General features: G+C 48.3%; 1 protein-coding gene across 1 annotated transcript in view; it reads right to left on the bottom strand.

Annotated features, from left to right (window-relative positions):
• Window positions 1–15,692, bottom strand: part of LOC138259682 (cytochrome P450 2G1-like) — an 855,404-nt gene that overhangs the window by 280,277 nt on the left and 559,435 nt on the right. The window lies entirely within an intron of this gene.

A 15,692-nucleotide genomic window follows, 5' to 3' on the forward strand; every position in this document is an offset into this window, starting at 1 on the left:
AAAGTTAGAAGTGTTGAGTGGGACCCCGGTAACCTGAGATCTGGAAGGGACAGGCGAAGCTCTGCATACAATGTTGTGTTCATTACAATATAGTACATGTGAGATCCAGGTATTAAATCAGGTGCCTATCCACATCCTCAATGAAAGGCGACCCTCCTTTTAGCAAGTAGTAGTGCCAATGCCATGTATCTCCTTTGTGAGGCAGGTGCAAATTTAACATAACTGAAAAGGGCAATTAGTGGAGACAGAAGACGTGTCTCACCGACCATGACAGAAAGTGCAGCCTGTACTTCAAGCGAATAGGCATTCATCGCCTATTGATTGCAAGTACCATGCTAGATGTATAAAATCTGCACAATGCATCCCACACCTGTAGGAGGATGGCCTGGCTTATAGTGGGTACCTGATGGTACTTACACCTTGTGCCAGGTCCAGTTATCCCTTATTAGTAGATTAGTTGTGTTCTAGCAGCTTAGGCTGATAGAGGTAGCTATAGCATAGCATCTTAGGCTCAACTAGGATACATGCAAAGCTCCTACTATACCACTTATGTCATATAGGTACTATTTCATAAGAATCACAATACTCAGAGTTACTAAAAATAAAGGTACTTTATTTTAGTGACAATGTGCCAGAAATATCTCAGAGGATATACTCCCTTAGGAGGTAAGTAAAATACACAAAATATACACACAAACCAAAATCAGGTAAGTAACCAGATTGAAAAGTAGTGCAAACACTGTAGAATACAAGAGTTTGCAATAGGGCTAGGAGCAACAAAAACCATATACTCTAAAAGTGGAATGCGAACCACAAATGGACCCCAGGCCTAGTGTGGTGTTGTAGAGGATCGCTGGGAGTGTAAGAAAACACTAAGGGTATCGGAGATACCCGACCCCCAGACCCTGAAAAGTAGGAGTAAAGTAACCCTACTTCCCCAGAAACACACTAAAGTTTTGATAGGAGATTCTGCAAAGACAAGAACTGACTGCAAACCACTGAAGATGGATTCCTGGACCTGAGGACCTGTAAAGGTAGGGGACCAAGTCCAAGAGTCATGCAAGTGTCCAGGGGGGCAGGCACCCACTAAACCCCAGATGAAGGTGCAGAAGGACTGCCTTCGGGTGGAAGAAGCTGAAGATTCTGCAACAACGGAAGATGCCAGGAACCTCTCATTTGCTCAGAAGATGTCCCACGGTGCGCTGGAGGATGCAGAGTTGTTTCAACGCAGAAAGACCACAAACAAGCCTTGCTAGCTGCCAGAGTCACGGTTGAAGAAACTGAGTGCTGCCTGGGCCCAGGAAGGACCAGGAGGTCGCCCCTTGGAGGAGGAGACAGAGGGGGCATTCAGAAGTACAGAGAGCCCACGCAGAAGCAGGCAGCACCCGCAGAAGCACCTGAACAGGCATTCAAGAAATCTGAGCATGGCGGGCATCTGAACACTACAAAAGAGGGCCCCACGAAGCTGGTGGTCAACTCAGCGAAGTGAGCAATGCAGAACAGAGTGCTGGGGCCTGGGCTAGGCTGTGCATGAAGGATTCCTTGCAAGAGTGCGCAGAAGCCCTAGCAGCTGCAGTTCACGCAGTACACAAGATTACTGTTTGGCGTGGGGAGGCAAGGACTTACCTCCACCAAATTTGGACAGAAGGACCTCTGGACTGTCGGGGTCACTTAGATCCAGCTCCTGTGTTCCAAGGACCACGCTCGTCAAGATGAGAGGGGATCCAGAGGACCGGTGATGCAGAAGTTTGGTGCCTGCGTTAGTAGGGGGAAGATTCTGTCAACCCACGGGAGATTTCTTCTTGACCTCCAGTGCAGGGTGAAGGCAGACAGCCCTCAGAGCATGCACCACCAGGAAACAGTTGAGAAAGCCGGCAGGATTAGGCGCTACAATGTTGCTGGTAGTCTTCTTGCTACTTTGTTGCGGTTTTGCAGGCGTCCTGGAGCAGTCAGCGGTTGATCCTTGGCAGAAGTCAAAGAGGGAGATACAGAGGAACTCTGTTGAGCTCATGCATTCGTTATCTGAAGAGAAACCCACAGGAGAGACCCTAAATAGCTCTCAGAGGAGGATTGGCCACCTAACCAGGTAAGCACCTATCAGGAGGGGTCTCTGACATCACCTGCTGGCACTGACCACTCAGAAGCCTCCATTGTGCCCTCACACCTCTGCTTTCAAGATAGCAGAGGTTTGGGACACACTGGAGGAGCTCTGGGCACCACCCCTGGGGTGGTGATGGACAGGGGAGTGGTCACTTCCTTTTCCTTTGTCCAGTTTCACGCCAGAGCAGGGGCTGGGGGATCCCTGAACCGGTGTAGACTGGCTTATGCAAGGAGGGTACCATCTGTGCCATTCAAAGCATTTCCAGAGGCTGGGGGAGGCTACTCCTCTTAGGCCCTTAACAGCTATTTCCAAAGGGAGAGGGTGTAACACCTTCTCTCAGAGGAAATCCTTTGTTCTGCCTTCCTGGGAATGGGCTGCCCAGGCCCCAGGGGGGTAGAAACCTGTCTGAGGGTTGGCAGCAGCGGTAGCTGCAGAGAAAACCCCGGAGAGTTAGTTTGGCAGTACCCCGGCTCTATGCTGGAGTCCCGGGGATGCATGGAATTGTCCCCCCAATACCAGAATGGTATTGGGGTGACAATTCCATGATCCTAGACATGTTACATGGCCATGTCCGGAGTTACCATTGTGACACTACATATAGGTATTGACCTATATGTAGTTCACGCGTGTAATGGTGTCCCCGCACTCACAAAGTCGGGGGAAATTGCCCTGAACAATGTGGAGGGACCTTGGCTAGTGCCAGGGTGCCCTCACACTAAGTAACTTTGCACCTAATCTTCACTAAGTGAGGGTTAGACATATAGGTGACTTATAAGTTACTTAAGTGCAGTGTAAAATGGTTGTGAAATAACGTGGGTGTTATTTCACTCAGGCTGCAGTGGCAGTCCTGTGTAAGAATTGTCTGAGCTCCCTATGGGTGGCAAAAGAAATGCTGCAGCCCATAGGGATCTCCTGGAACCCCAATACCCTGGGTACCTAGGTACCATATACTAGGGAATTATAAGGGTGTTCCAGTGTGCCAATACGAATTGGTAAAATTAGTCACTAGCCTGCAGTGACAATTTTAAAAGCAGAGAGAGCATAAACACTGAGGTTCTGGTTAGTAGAGCCTCAGTGATACAGTTAGGCACCACACAGGGAACACATACAGGGCACACTTTATGAGCACTGGGGTCCTGGCTAGCAGGATCCCAGTGACACAGGCAAAAACAAACATACATACTAGTAACAATTGGGGGTAACATGCCAGGCAAGATGGTTCTTTCCTACACTGAGGCTGCAGAGGAGTCCTGCTGCAATCTTGCAAAACCGAATCTGAGGAAACACCCAGAGGAGAGACCCTAAATAGCACTGAGAGGGGGATTGGCTACCTAACCAGGTATGGACCTATCAGGAGGGGTCTCTGACGTCACCTGCTGGCACTGGCCACTCAGATGTTCCCAGAGCATCCCAACACCTTGGAATCCAAGATGGCTAATGACCGCGACCCTCTAGAGGAGCTCTGGGCTATACCCCTGGGGTGGTGATGGACCGGGGAGTGGTAACTCCCCTTTCCTTTGCCCAGGTTCGCACCAGAGCAGGAAATGGGGGTCCCTGAACCGGTGTAGACTAGATTATGCAAGGAGGGCACCATCTGTGCCCTTCAAAGCACTTCCAGAGACTCTGGGAGGATACCCCTCCCATGCCTGTTACACCTATTTCCAAAGGGAGAGGGTGTCACACCCCTGTCCTAAAGGAAGTGCTTTGTTCTGCCTTCCTGGGATTGGGCTGCCCAAGCTCCAGGAGGGCAGAAACCTGTCTGTGAGGTGGCAGCAGCTGGTGCTGCAGTGGACACCTCAGAGAGCTGGTTTGGCAGTATTGGGGGTCCATGGTGGAGCCCCCAGGGTGCATGGAACTGGTCCCCCAATACCAGAATCAGATTAGGGGTACAATTTCTGGTTCTTAGGCACCTCACAGGGCCATATTCTGGGTTACCATTGTGAAGCTATATATATATGTATTGACCTATATGTAGTACACACTTATAATGGTGTCCCCGCACTCATGAAGTCTGGGGAAATCGGCCTGGACAACGTGGGGGAACCTCTGCTAGTGTATGGGGTGCTCTCACACCCAGTAACTTTTCACCTAACCTTCAGGGTCTGAAGGATAGACATATAGGTGACTTATAAGTTACCTGGTGCAGTGAAAATGGCTTTGAAATAGTGCTTACACCATTTCACTCAGGCCGCAATGGCAGTCCTGAAGAAGTGTTTGTCTGAGCTCATTATGGGTGACAAAAAGAAATGTTGCAGCCCATAAGGATCTCCTGGAACCCCAATGCCCTGGGTACCTAGGCTAGGTACCATATACTAGGGACTTATAAGGGGGATCCAGTATGCCGATTTGGAGTGAAATACAGGGTCACTAGACTAAAATAGTGACAAATTTAGAAACAGAGAGAGCATGAGCACTGGAGTTCTGATTAGCAGGACTCCAGTGACAATTTAGAAAACAGTGCAAGTGCACTGCCAAGCAAGCCATAAGCCACAAGCACTGGGGTCCTGACTAGCAGGATCCCAGTGACACAGTAAAAACACACTGACAATCAGACAGAAAGTGGGGGTAACATGCCAAGGAAGATGGTACTTTCCTACAGTCCACACATGTAAAATAATGCCTGCTGCTAAGGGGTGAAAGACCTGCTGTAGGGGTGATTTACATATCTTGCATGCAGTGTTAGTGGACATGGAACACGGGCTGTGTGCCATGCTGTGTTGTGACTTTTCACTGCACCAAGACATGCAGCCTGCAGTGGCAGTCTGCATGAGCTAGGTGAGGGGTCCCTTAGGTTGGCACAATGCGTGCTGCAGCCCTTAGGGACCATCTTAGGTACCCATGCCCTAGCTGCTTGGGGTACCATTTACTAGGAACTTACAGGGTGCAAATGTATTTCCAATTGGGGAAACAATTGTACAGTATAAGGTAAGAGATCTGGCGCTGGGGACCTGGATATTAGGAAACCAGTGCGCGTTCTGTCAAAATTGCATCAAATACCAGGCAAAAATTGACGGTGACCATGTCACAAAGGGCACTTTCCTACACAGCCCATGCAAATGAAAGAGAATGAGACAAACCTTTCCAAAGAGAGTCTTCATCATCTAAGTGGAAAAACCTGAAAAGGCCATCTGCATTTGTGTGCTCAGTCCCACGTCTGTACTCCAGTGTAAAGTCAATTCCCTCTAGTGAGATGGACCACCTCAACAATTTTGTGTTTTTACATTTCATTTCCATCAGCCATGTAAGCAGCCTGTGGTCAGTTTGAACAAGGGAGTGAGAACCCAACAGGTATGGTCTCAGATTCATCAAGGACCAAACCACAGCAAAGGCTTCCCTCTCAATGACACTCCAGCGCTTTTCTCTGGGAAGTAACCTCCTGCTAATGAAAGAAAAAGGTTGGTCATGGCCATCATTATTGGTTTGGGATAGGTCCCATGTTCAATGCATTTGTTTGCACTTTGAACTGCTTAGAAGAATTTTGAACTTTCAGAATGGGCGCTGAGCACATTGCTTCCTTCAGTGTGTCAAAAGCCTTTTGACAGCTCACTGTTCAGTTTATCTTCTCTGCCATTGTATTGGAGGTCAGTTCTGTGAGGGGTGCCACAATGGCACCATAACCCTTCACAAACCTCCTGTAGTATCCAGTCAAGCCAAGGAGTGTCCTGACTTGAGTCTGGGTGGTTGGAGCTACCAGTCTACAATTGTCTGGATCTTGAGTTGCAAGGGTTGAACTTGGCCTCCACCTACAAGTTGGCCCAAGTATATAACTGTGCCCTGCCGTATCTGGCACTTGCTTGCCTTGATATTGAGGACTATCCTTCACAGAGCCTCAAGAACCTTTCCAAGGTGGATCAAGTGATCCTGCCAAGTGGAGCTAAAGACAACAATATCATCAAGTTATGCTGCACTAAAAGACTCCAAACTAGCAAGGACTTTGTTCACAACCTTTGGAAGGTGGAAGAGGCATTCTTTCAACCAAATGCATAATTGTAAATTGGTAATTTCGATCTGGGATCGAGAATGCTGGCTTTTCTTTTGCTCCGGGTGTCAGACCAATCTGCCAGTACCCTGAAGTCCAATCAAAGGTACTGAGAAATGTGGCTGCCCCTAACCTGTCAAACAGTTAATCAGCTCTTGGGATATGGTGTGCATCTGTCTTAGTGACAGCACTGAGGCGTCTATAGTCCACACAAAATCTCAGCTCTGGCTTACCTCCCTTGGAATGAGGTTTAGGGACTACGACTGCTGGGTTGGCACAAGGACTGTCAGAGGGCTCAATCACCTCTAAATCCAGCATCTTGCTGACTTCAGCCCTGATGCTTTCCTTCACTTGGTAAGACTGACTGTATAGTTTATGTTTGACAAGCATATTGTCATCAGTGTCCACATTGTGGACACACCAGTTAGTCTGACTAGGGGTGAGAGGACAAAGTTCAGCATACTGCTCCAGCACTTGCCTGCAGTCAGCTTCCTGCTGGGCAGAGAACATGTCTTAAAAGACCACTCCATCAACTGACCCATCTTTGGGGCTGTGGGAGAGGAGGTCAGGAAGATGTTCACTCTCTTCTTCCTGAGCTTCATCAGTGACCATCAACATGGCCACATCAGCCCTGTCATGGAAAAGTTTCAAGCGGTTCACAGGGATGACCCTGTGAGAGTTCATGCAAGTGCATAGGTCAATCAGATAGGTGATCTCACCCTTCTTTTCAAGGATAGGGTAAGGGTCACTACCTTTGTCCTGGAGTGCCCTGGGAGCTGCAGCCCCTAGTACCCACACCTTCTGCCCTTTTAGAACTCCACTAGTGCAGCCTTTTGGTCATACCAGAGCTATTGGAGCTCTTGGCTGGACTCAAGGTTTTCGGATGCTTTCTCCATGTATTCAGCAGTCTTTGAATATACGCCAAGTACATAGTCCACTTTGTCTTGCTTAAACACGTTGGCCCAGATTTAAGAGGGCCTAGCACCTCCTTGTGCCACATTAGTGTCATTTTTTTATTGCAAATGTGGCCCAACGAGGCCAAAATCACTGCGCCAGATTTAGAAAGTGGTGCAATGCATGCATTGTGCCACTTTGTAGCCTCTAAGCCACATAATGCCTGTGCCAGGCATAATGAATGCAAGGAGGCGTACCCCCATTGTGGTGGGGGGCAAAAAAATGGCTCAAAGAAATCTAAAATATTTCTTTGCACCATTTTTTGGGGCATTTTTAAAGCCTGCACAGAGCAGGCATTGAAAGGAAGCACACCATTATTTCTAATGGGCCTCAATGTGCTTTGCAGGATTAGGGTCAACATTTTTGATGCTAAACCTGCAAAGCACCAAACTAGCATCAAAAACTTAGACTCTAGTTCCCTAACTACCGCCATGCTGCGCCGTACCTTAAATATGGCGCACACTTGGTGGCGTTAGGAGGGTGTTAAGGGGCGCTAGAAATGTGGCGCTGCATTGAATGCAGCACCACTTTCCTGAAATCTGCCCCTTTGAGAGGTTTCTCCAAGCCTTTCTTCACTAGACACAATGATCCCCTGACAGGATGACCAATCAGAGGTTCAAAGGGGGAAAACCACCATCAACCCGTACCCTTTCAAAGGGGACCCCAACCACTGGAAGTGGAGCTAAGGGGTCCTTTTGATGGTTGCCTGTCTTGCCACTGGCTTGGCAGGTAACACAGGAGTTACAAACCTCCTTCACTTTCTCGGATATACCTGGCCAATAGAGTGATGGACTAACCTCCTCCAAGTTTTGTTCTGGCCAAGATGCCAAGCTCAGGGGATGTGATGTGCTGAGGTGAGTGGGAACTTTCTGTATATCTGAAGCACTACTACTCTCCTAGTGGCAACAGGTTTGGGATCTCTGTGTACAGGAGTCCCTCCTCCCAATGGTTCAGTGGGAGCCACTCACCTCTGCCTTTTCCTGGTCAGCAGCTTGCTGTCTCAGGCTCTCAAAAGTGGGACAGGTCCTGTGTCCCTGGCACAGGTATTCCCTAGATGGTACCATTGGGCCTAGGAGCTCTGCTGTGTAAGAACCACGTTCCTGGGGCTCAGTTCCCTCAAGAGCTGACAGGTCTTCTCCATGAGAGGGGACCTGAGCTTGCTCCTGTTCAGAAGGTGGCTTACCAGACTTCGTACCTTTTCTCCTGGAGGGCGGCGCCATAATTCCAGACTCCAGCACCTCTTTTTCACCCTGTGCTTTCCATCGTGCTCTTGTTTTTACACACACACCCATTCAGGTATAACCAGCATAGCTGCATGGGTCTTTCTTTCGACCTCAGGCCAATCTGAAGACTCAATCATTTCCTAGCAGGCAGGCGACAGGAATTGCAGAGGATACTATCACCTTCTTTTGGCAAGTAACGCCTCCCGTTTTTTAAGAACATCATTGCAATACAATGGACCTTAGTTTGGTTGTCAGCATTGATGACTGTGAAGGTCTCACCAGATAGATACTAGTCTGGCGATATCAGTTTCTCAATCACCATGGTGGCATTTCCACCTGTATCCTTCCGTGCCTCAACTCTGATCCCATTTATATGAGGCTGTTGTCTTTATTTTGCATGTTATTGGGCCAGACAGCCAGGGCAGTTACATCCACCCCACACTCAGAGATTAAGGTTGCTTCTGTGTGCTCTCTGACATGGTCAGGGCACACCTGGGATATCATCTGGAGACTATGGGAATTATTTTTGGAACAGACAGGGTCTCTAGTTTGATGCCAATTGGTTTTGCAATTAAAGCACCAAGCCTTCTTGAGATCCCAGGTATTATACTGCTACCCATCCTTGGTCTGTGGCTTGTCTAAGGGCTCACCCGACTGAACAGGTTGTTAAGGGCTTTTAGAAGACTCTTTGTTTTTAATCTTTAGACTGGTCACCATCTTTCCCTTGAGGGGCTTAGCAACCCCTTTCTTTAAGTCACCCCCACCATCAATTGTTTTGGATACCCTAGTCTTGACCCAGTGGTCTGCTTTCTTTCCCAATTCTTGGGGAGAAATTGGACATAGGTCTACCAGGTACTGATATCATTTTTCAGAAGCATAGTTACTCAACAGATGCGCTTTCATAATAAATTATAAAGCCCATTATAGTCTTACTTCTGGTTACCTTTTAACCACCCACCTATCTGACTTGAGGTTTTTCGAGTTTACCTGAACCTGATCCTGTGTTCTTCAGTGGTAAGTCCAAAGCCCTTAATTAGGGTTTCCTTCATGCGGTCATAGGACTCAGCCAGCATCTGTCTCATTCAGTTGTCAGGAGTCTATTCTTGCAATTTCCTGAAAACAGCTCCCAGAGTAGATAGCCCAAATACTTTTGGCTGAGTTTGCTCATTTTACATTCTGCAATTCAGCCTCCAGGTGCAGAGGTGCTTTTCAGTGTTGGGTTCTGTATTTTTCGGGACAATCCCTTTGGGCATCTTAGGGTCAAAAGCTTCTTCTTCCTCCTTATTTAAAATGTTGCTGCCAGCAGAGGTGGGCCCTAGGCCCATCCCAGCTATTTCCTTTTTATACAGCTAAGAGTTTAGCCTCTAGGTCGATCCTCTTAGCTAGGTTTTGAAAATCAGAATCTTCATTATCTACATCTTCTGGAGTACTGTCAGGAGTACCCAGTGGTGTTGCTATCAGTAGGATTTCTGAGGGAATCATCATCCTCTTCAGCATCCTCTTCCCTCTCCTCATAGAGAATTATTTTCCTGCCGTGGCTCTATCATTTTCTGCAAGTACCTCTTGCAGATGTGCTTTAGTGGGTTTAGACCCCACGGCAAGTTTCCATGCTTGGTAGACGGACTTAAGTAAGACAATCTTAAGATTTTTGTAGGGGCCCAGATTGAGCTACTGGGATAGACATGCCTCCTCAGTCATGGCCTTAAAGCAGTTGTGACCTTAAATTAGAAAAAATTCAAGTGCACTTCTAAAAGGGCCTAACTAGCAAAAATGTTTTTAAATTCTAAACAGTTTGGACTGGGAGACTTAACACTAAGCTCTAACAGTTAATTTTGAACAGTTTAGAAAAATCAAAATCAAGAAAAAATATTTATAGGTAGGGACACTTTTGGATTACTTAGTGGAATCACTTTACAACCGAGTGGTACAGCAAATGTCAAGTGTTGTATCCCACTGCTGCACCACCAATGTAGGAAGCTTGTTCTTAGCTTATCTTCATATAATTGTAGACACCAAGATAATCATGATCAGTTAAGCACCGATCGACTTATGAATTTTCACAGGTCTGAAAAATCAATGCAGTGCAATTTCTGAAGCTGTGATGTTATCCTATGAAGGAAAGGGATATACTGCATACAGGTACTTTAAAGCAACTTACAGGACCAATCTTATGGTCTTAAGGAGAATATGGGTCAGCGTCCATGGCAGCACCAACAGGTCATCTTGGGAGCCCCTGGAGCATCCGGGTGCAGAGGTGCTTTTCAGTGTCATGTGCCCTAATGTTATCCTATTGGAAAAGGAACATATACTGCATTCAAGCACTTAGCAATGTCTTATAGGACTGTTCTACTGGAGTCAGTGGAGTAACATAAGCCCCTGCAACCCCCATGGTGCTGGTGGCCCATGAGTTCCAGGGGCCCCCTCAGGAAAAGTGGTAGGTGTGGGCCGGGGAGGGGTCCCCCTCCATGTACTTTTGGTGGGGGACTCCCTCAAGCTTCGTTTTGCCACAGACTTGAGTTTAGGTAAGTATAGGGCAAGGTCCAAGGCAGCACCAACAGGTCACTTTGGAAGCCACTTGGGCCTCCAGGTGCAGAGGTGCTTTTCAGTGTTGGGTGCCGTAATGTTATTCTATGTGCAAAGGAACAATTACTGCACTTGGGCACTTAGCAACAACTTACATGACTGTTCTTCTGGAGTTAAGGTAAGATTTGAAGAAAGTGAAAAGACAACTAAACCTCCTTTCTAGCCCTGGGTGAAATTTCAATTATCGGAGTAGTTTCGATAATTCATGTTACTCTTTGATGAGAAACTACCAATAATCACGAGATAATAATGCAATTATGCCTGTGTAATTAGGAACTGTTTAGAGGAAAAATATCCTACCATGACAGCACCTTCAGTGAGCAGCTGCTTGTGCTACTGTTTATGTTCTATTGCATTTTACGTTATTTTCTGGTATTAATGCATCCTAACATCCTTATCCTGCATTGTGCTGTAAGAAAATAGGGCTAAATGCAGGAAGTAAGTTGACGGAAAGGTGCTCTTTAATGCGCACCAGCTGCTCATGCTGCTATTCATGTTTGATTGCATTTATCACTATTTCTTAACGCAAAATGTATCTGTGCATCTAATTCCAGAGACATGTTTGCACTAAGATAATAATGCTGAACGCAGAATTAGTTTTCTTGCATATTTCTATGCAATCTTGTAGAATTTTCAGGTAAACCCTTGTGATTACGCTACACTGAATTATGCAAGTTATGGTTACCCACTACTTCTTTTGAGGAGCTAAACATTCAGAATTTGATCATGATCAGGGCCACTGGAGTTATGCGCTAGCACGGCCAACGCAATTTTTGCATAAGTATAGATTTGCAGCACTTGTCATATAATCCATCATCTGCCAAATAACCTGCAGATTTTAACAACAACAAACATTTCTCTAGTTCAAATGGTTCAAAGGTTATGAAAAATGCAAGTGTCCAGGGGGGCAGGCGCCCACTAAACCCCAGATGAAGGTGCAGGAGGACTGCCTCCGGGTGGAAGAAGCTGAAGATTCTGCAACAATGGAAGATGCCAGGAACCTCTCATTTGCACAGAAGATGTCCGACGGTGCGCTGGAGGATGCAGAGTTGTTTCAACGCAGAAAGACCACAAACAAGCCTTGTTAGTTGCCAGAGTCACGGTTGAAGAAAATGAGTGCTGCCTGGGCCCAGGAAGGACCAGGAGGTCGCCCCTTGGAGGAGGAGACAGAGGGGGCACTCAGAAGTACAGAGAGCCCACGCAGAAGCAGGCAGCACCCGCAGAAGCACCTGAACAGGCATTCAAGAAATCTGAGCATGGCGGGCATCTGAACACTACAAAAGAGGGCCCCGCGAAGCTGGTGGTCAACTCAGCAAGTTGAGCAATGCAGAACAGAGTGCTGGGGCCTGGGCTAGGCTGTGCATGAAGGATTCCTTGCAAGAGTGCGCAGAAGCCCTAGCAGCTGCAGTTCACGCAGTACACAAGATTACTGTTTGGCGTGGGGAGGCAAGGACTTACCTCCACCAAATTTGGACAGAAGGACCTCTGGACTGTCGGAGTCACTTAGATCCAGCTCCTGTGTTCCAGGGACCACGCTCGTCAAGATGAGAGGGGATCCAGAGGACCGGTGATGCAGAAGTTTGGTGCCTGCGTTAGTAGGGGGAAGATTCTGTCAACCCACGGGAGATTTCTTCTTGACCTCCAGTGCAGGGTGAAGGCAGACAGCCCTCAGAGCATGCACCACCAGGAAACAGTTGAGAAAGCCGGCAGGATTAGGCGCTACAATGTTGCTGGTAGTCTTCTTGCTACTTTGTTGCGTTTTTGCAGGCATCCTGGAGCAGTCAGCGGTCGATCCTTGGCAGAAGTCAAAGAGGGAGATACAGAGGAACTCTGTTGAGCTCATGCATTCGTTATCTGAAGAGAAACCCACAGGAGAGACCCTAAATAGCGCTCAGAGGAGGATTGGCCACCTAACCAGGTAAGCACCTATCAGGAGGGGTCTCTGACATCACCTGCTGGCACTGACCACTCAGAAGCCTCCATTGTGCCCTCACACCTCTGCTTTCAAGATAGCAGAGGTCTGGGACACACTGGAGGAGCTCTGGGCATCACCGCTGGGGTGGTGATGGACAGGGGAGTGGTCACTTCCTTTTCCTTTGTCCAGTTTCACGCCAGAGCAGGGGCTGGGGATCCCTGAACCGGTGTAGACTGGCTTATGCAAGGAGGGTACCATCTGTGCCATTCAAAGCATTTCCAGAGGCTGGGGAGGCTACTCCGCCCCAGCCCTTAACACCTATTTCCAAAGGGAGAAGGTGTAACACCCTCTCTCAGTGGAAATCCTTTGTTCTGCCTTCTTGGGACTGGGCTGCCCAGAACCCAGGAGGGCAGAAGCCTGTCTGTGGGTTGGCAGCAGCGGTAGCAGCAGTGAAAACCCCAGAGAGCTAGTTTGGCAGTACCTGGGGTCCATGCTGGAGCCCCTGGGATGCATGAGATTGGCACCCCAATACCAGATTTGGCATGGGGGGACAATTCCATGATCTTAGACATGTTACATGGCCATATTCGGAGTTACCACTGTGAAACTACATATAGGTATTGACCTATATGTAGTGCACACGTGTAATGGCGTCCCCGCACACACAAAGTCCCGGGAAATGTCCCTGAACTATGTGGGGCACCTTTGCAAGTGCAAGGGTGCCCTCACACTTAGTAACGTTGCACATAACCTTCAGCAAGTGAAGGTTAGACATATACGTGACTTATAAGTTACTTAAGTGCAGTGAAAATGCGTGTGAAATAATGTGTGCTTTATTTCACACAGGCCTGTGTAAGGGTTTGTCTGAGCTCCCTATGGGTGGCAAAAAATGCTGCAGCCCATATGGATCTCCTGGAACACCAATGCCCTAGGTACCTTGGTACCATATACTAGGGACTTATAAGGGGGCTCCAATGTGCCAATTGAAATTGGTAAATGAAGTCACTAGCCTACTGTAGGAAAGTACCATCTTGCCTGGCATGTTACCCCATTTTTCACTGTATATATGTTGTTTTAGTTGTATGTGTCACTGGGACCCTGTTCACCAGGGCCCCAGTGCTCATAAGTGTGCCTGAATGTGTTACCTGTGTAGTGACTAACTGTCCCACTGAGGCTCTGCTAATCAGAACCTCAGTGGTTATGCTCTCTCATTTCTTTCAAATTGTCACTAACAGGCTAGTGACCAATTTTACCAATTTACATTGGCTTACTGGAACACCCTTATAATTCCCTAGTATATGGTACTAAGGTACCCAGGGTATTGGGGTTCCAGGAGATCCCTATGAGCTGCAGCATTTCTTTTGCCACCCATAGGGAGCTCTGACAATTCTTACACAGGCCTGCCACTGCAGCCTGAGTGAAATAACGTCCACGTTATTTCACAGCCATTTTACACTGCACTTAAGTAACTTATAAGTCACCTATATGTCTAACCTTTACCTGGTAAAGGTTAGGTGCAAAGTTACTTAGTGTGAGGGCACCCTGGCACTAGCCAAGGTGCCCCCACATTGTTCAGGGCCAATTCCCCGGACTTTGTGAGTGCGGGGACACCATTACACGCGTGCACTACATATAGGTCACTACCTATATATAGATTCACAATGGTAACTCCGAATATGGCCATGTAACATGTCTATGATCATGGAATTGCCCCCTCTATGCCATCCTGGCATTGTTGGCACAATCCCATGATCCCAGTGGTCTGTAGCACAGACCCTGGTACTGCCAAACTGCTCTTCCTGGGGTTTCACTGCAGCTGCTGCTGCTGCCAACCCCTCAAACAGGCATCAGCCCTCCTGGGGTCCAGCCAGGCCTGGCCCAGGATGGCAGAACAAAGGACTTCCTCTGAGAGAGGGTGTTACACCCTCTCCCTTTGGAAAATGGTGTGAAGGCAGGGGAGGAGTAGCCTCCCCCAGCCTCTGGAAATGCTTTGTTGGGCACAGATGTGCCCAATTCTGCATAAGCCAGTCTACACCGGTTCAGGGGACCTCTTAGCCCTGCTCTGGCGCGAAACTGGACAAAGGAAAGGGGAGGAACCACTCCCCTGACCTACACCTCCCCTGGGAGGTGTTCAGAGCTCCTCCAGTGTGCTCCAGACCTCTGCCATCTTGGAAACAGAGGTGCTGCTGGCACACTGGACTGCTCTGAGTGGCCAGTGCCACCAGGTGACGTCAGAAACTCCTTCTGATAGGCTCCTTCAGGTGTTAGTAGCCTATCCTCTCTCCTAAGTAGCCAAACCCTCTTTTCTGGCTATTTAGGGTCTCTGTCTCTGGGGAAACTTTAGATAACGAATGCAAGAGCTCATCCGAGTTCCTCTGCATCTCTCTCTTCACCTTCTGCCAAGGAATCGACTGCTGACCGCGCTGGAAGCCTGCAAACCTGCAACATAGTAGCAAAGACGACTACTGTAACTCTGTAACGCTGATCCTGCCGCCTTCTCGACTGTTTTCCTGGTGGTGCATGCTGTGGGGGTAGTCTGCCTCCTCTCTGCACTAGAAGCTCCGAAGAAATCTCCCGTGGGTCGACGGAATCTTCCCCCTGCAACCGCAGGCACCAAAAAGCTGCATCACCAGTCCCTTGGGTCTCCTCTCAGCACGACGAGCGAGGTCCCTCGAATCCAGCAACTCTGTCCAAGTGACTCCCACAGTCCAGTGACTCTTCAGTCCAAGTTTGGTGGAGGTAAGTCCTTGCCACACCTCGCTAGACTGCATTGCTGGGAACCGCGACTTTTGCAGCTACTCCGGCCCCTGTGCACTTCCGGCGGAAATCCTTTGTGCACAGCCAAGCCTGGGTCCACGGCACTCTAACCTGCATTGCACGACTTTCTAAGTTGGTCTCCGGCGACATGGGACTCCTTTGTGTAACTTCAGGTGAGCA

This window comes from Pleurodeles waltl, chromosome 9 (genome assembly GCF_031143425.1).
Source record: "Pleurodeles waltl isolate 20211129_DDA chromosome 9, aPleWal1.hap1.20221129, whole genome shotgun sequence".
In the NCBI taxonomy this organism is placed as follows: domain Eukaryota; kingdom Metazoa; phylum Chordata; class Amphibia; order Caudata; family Salamandridae; genus Pleurodeles; species Pleurodeles waltl.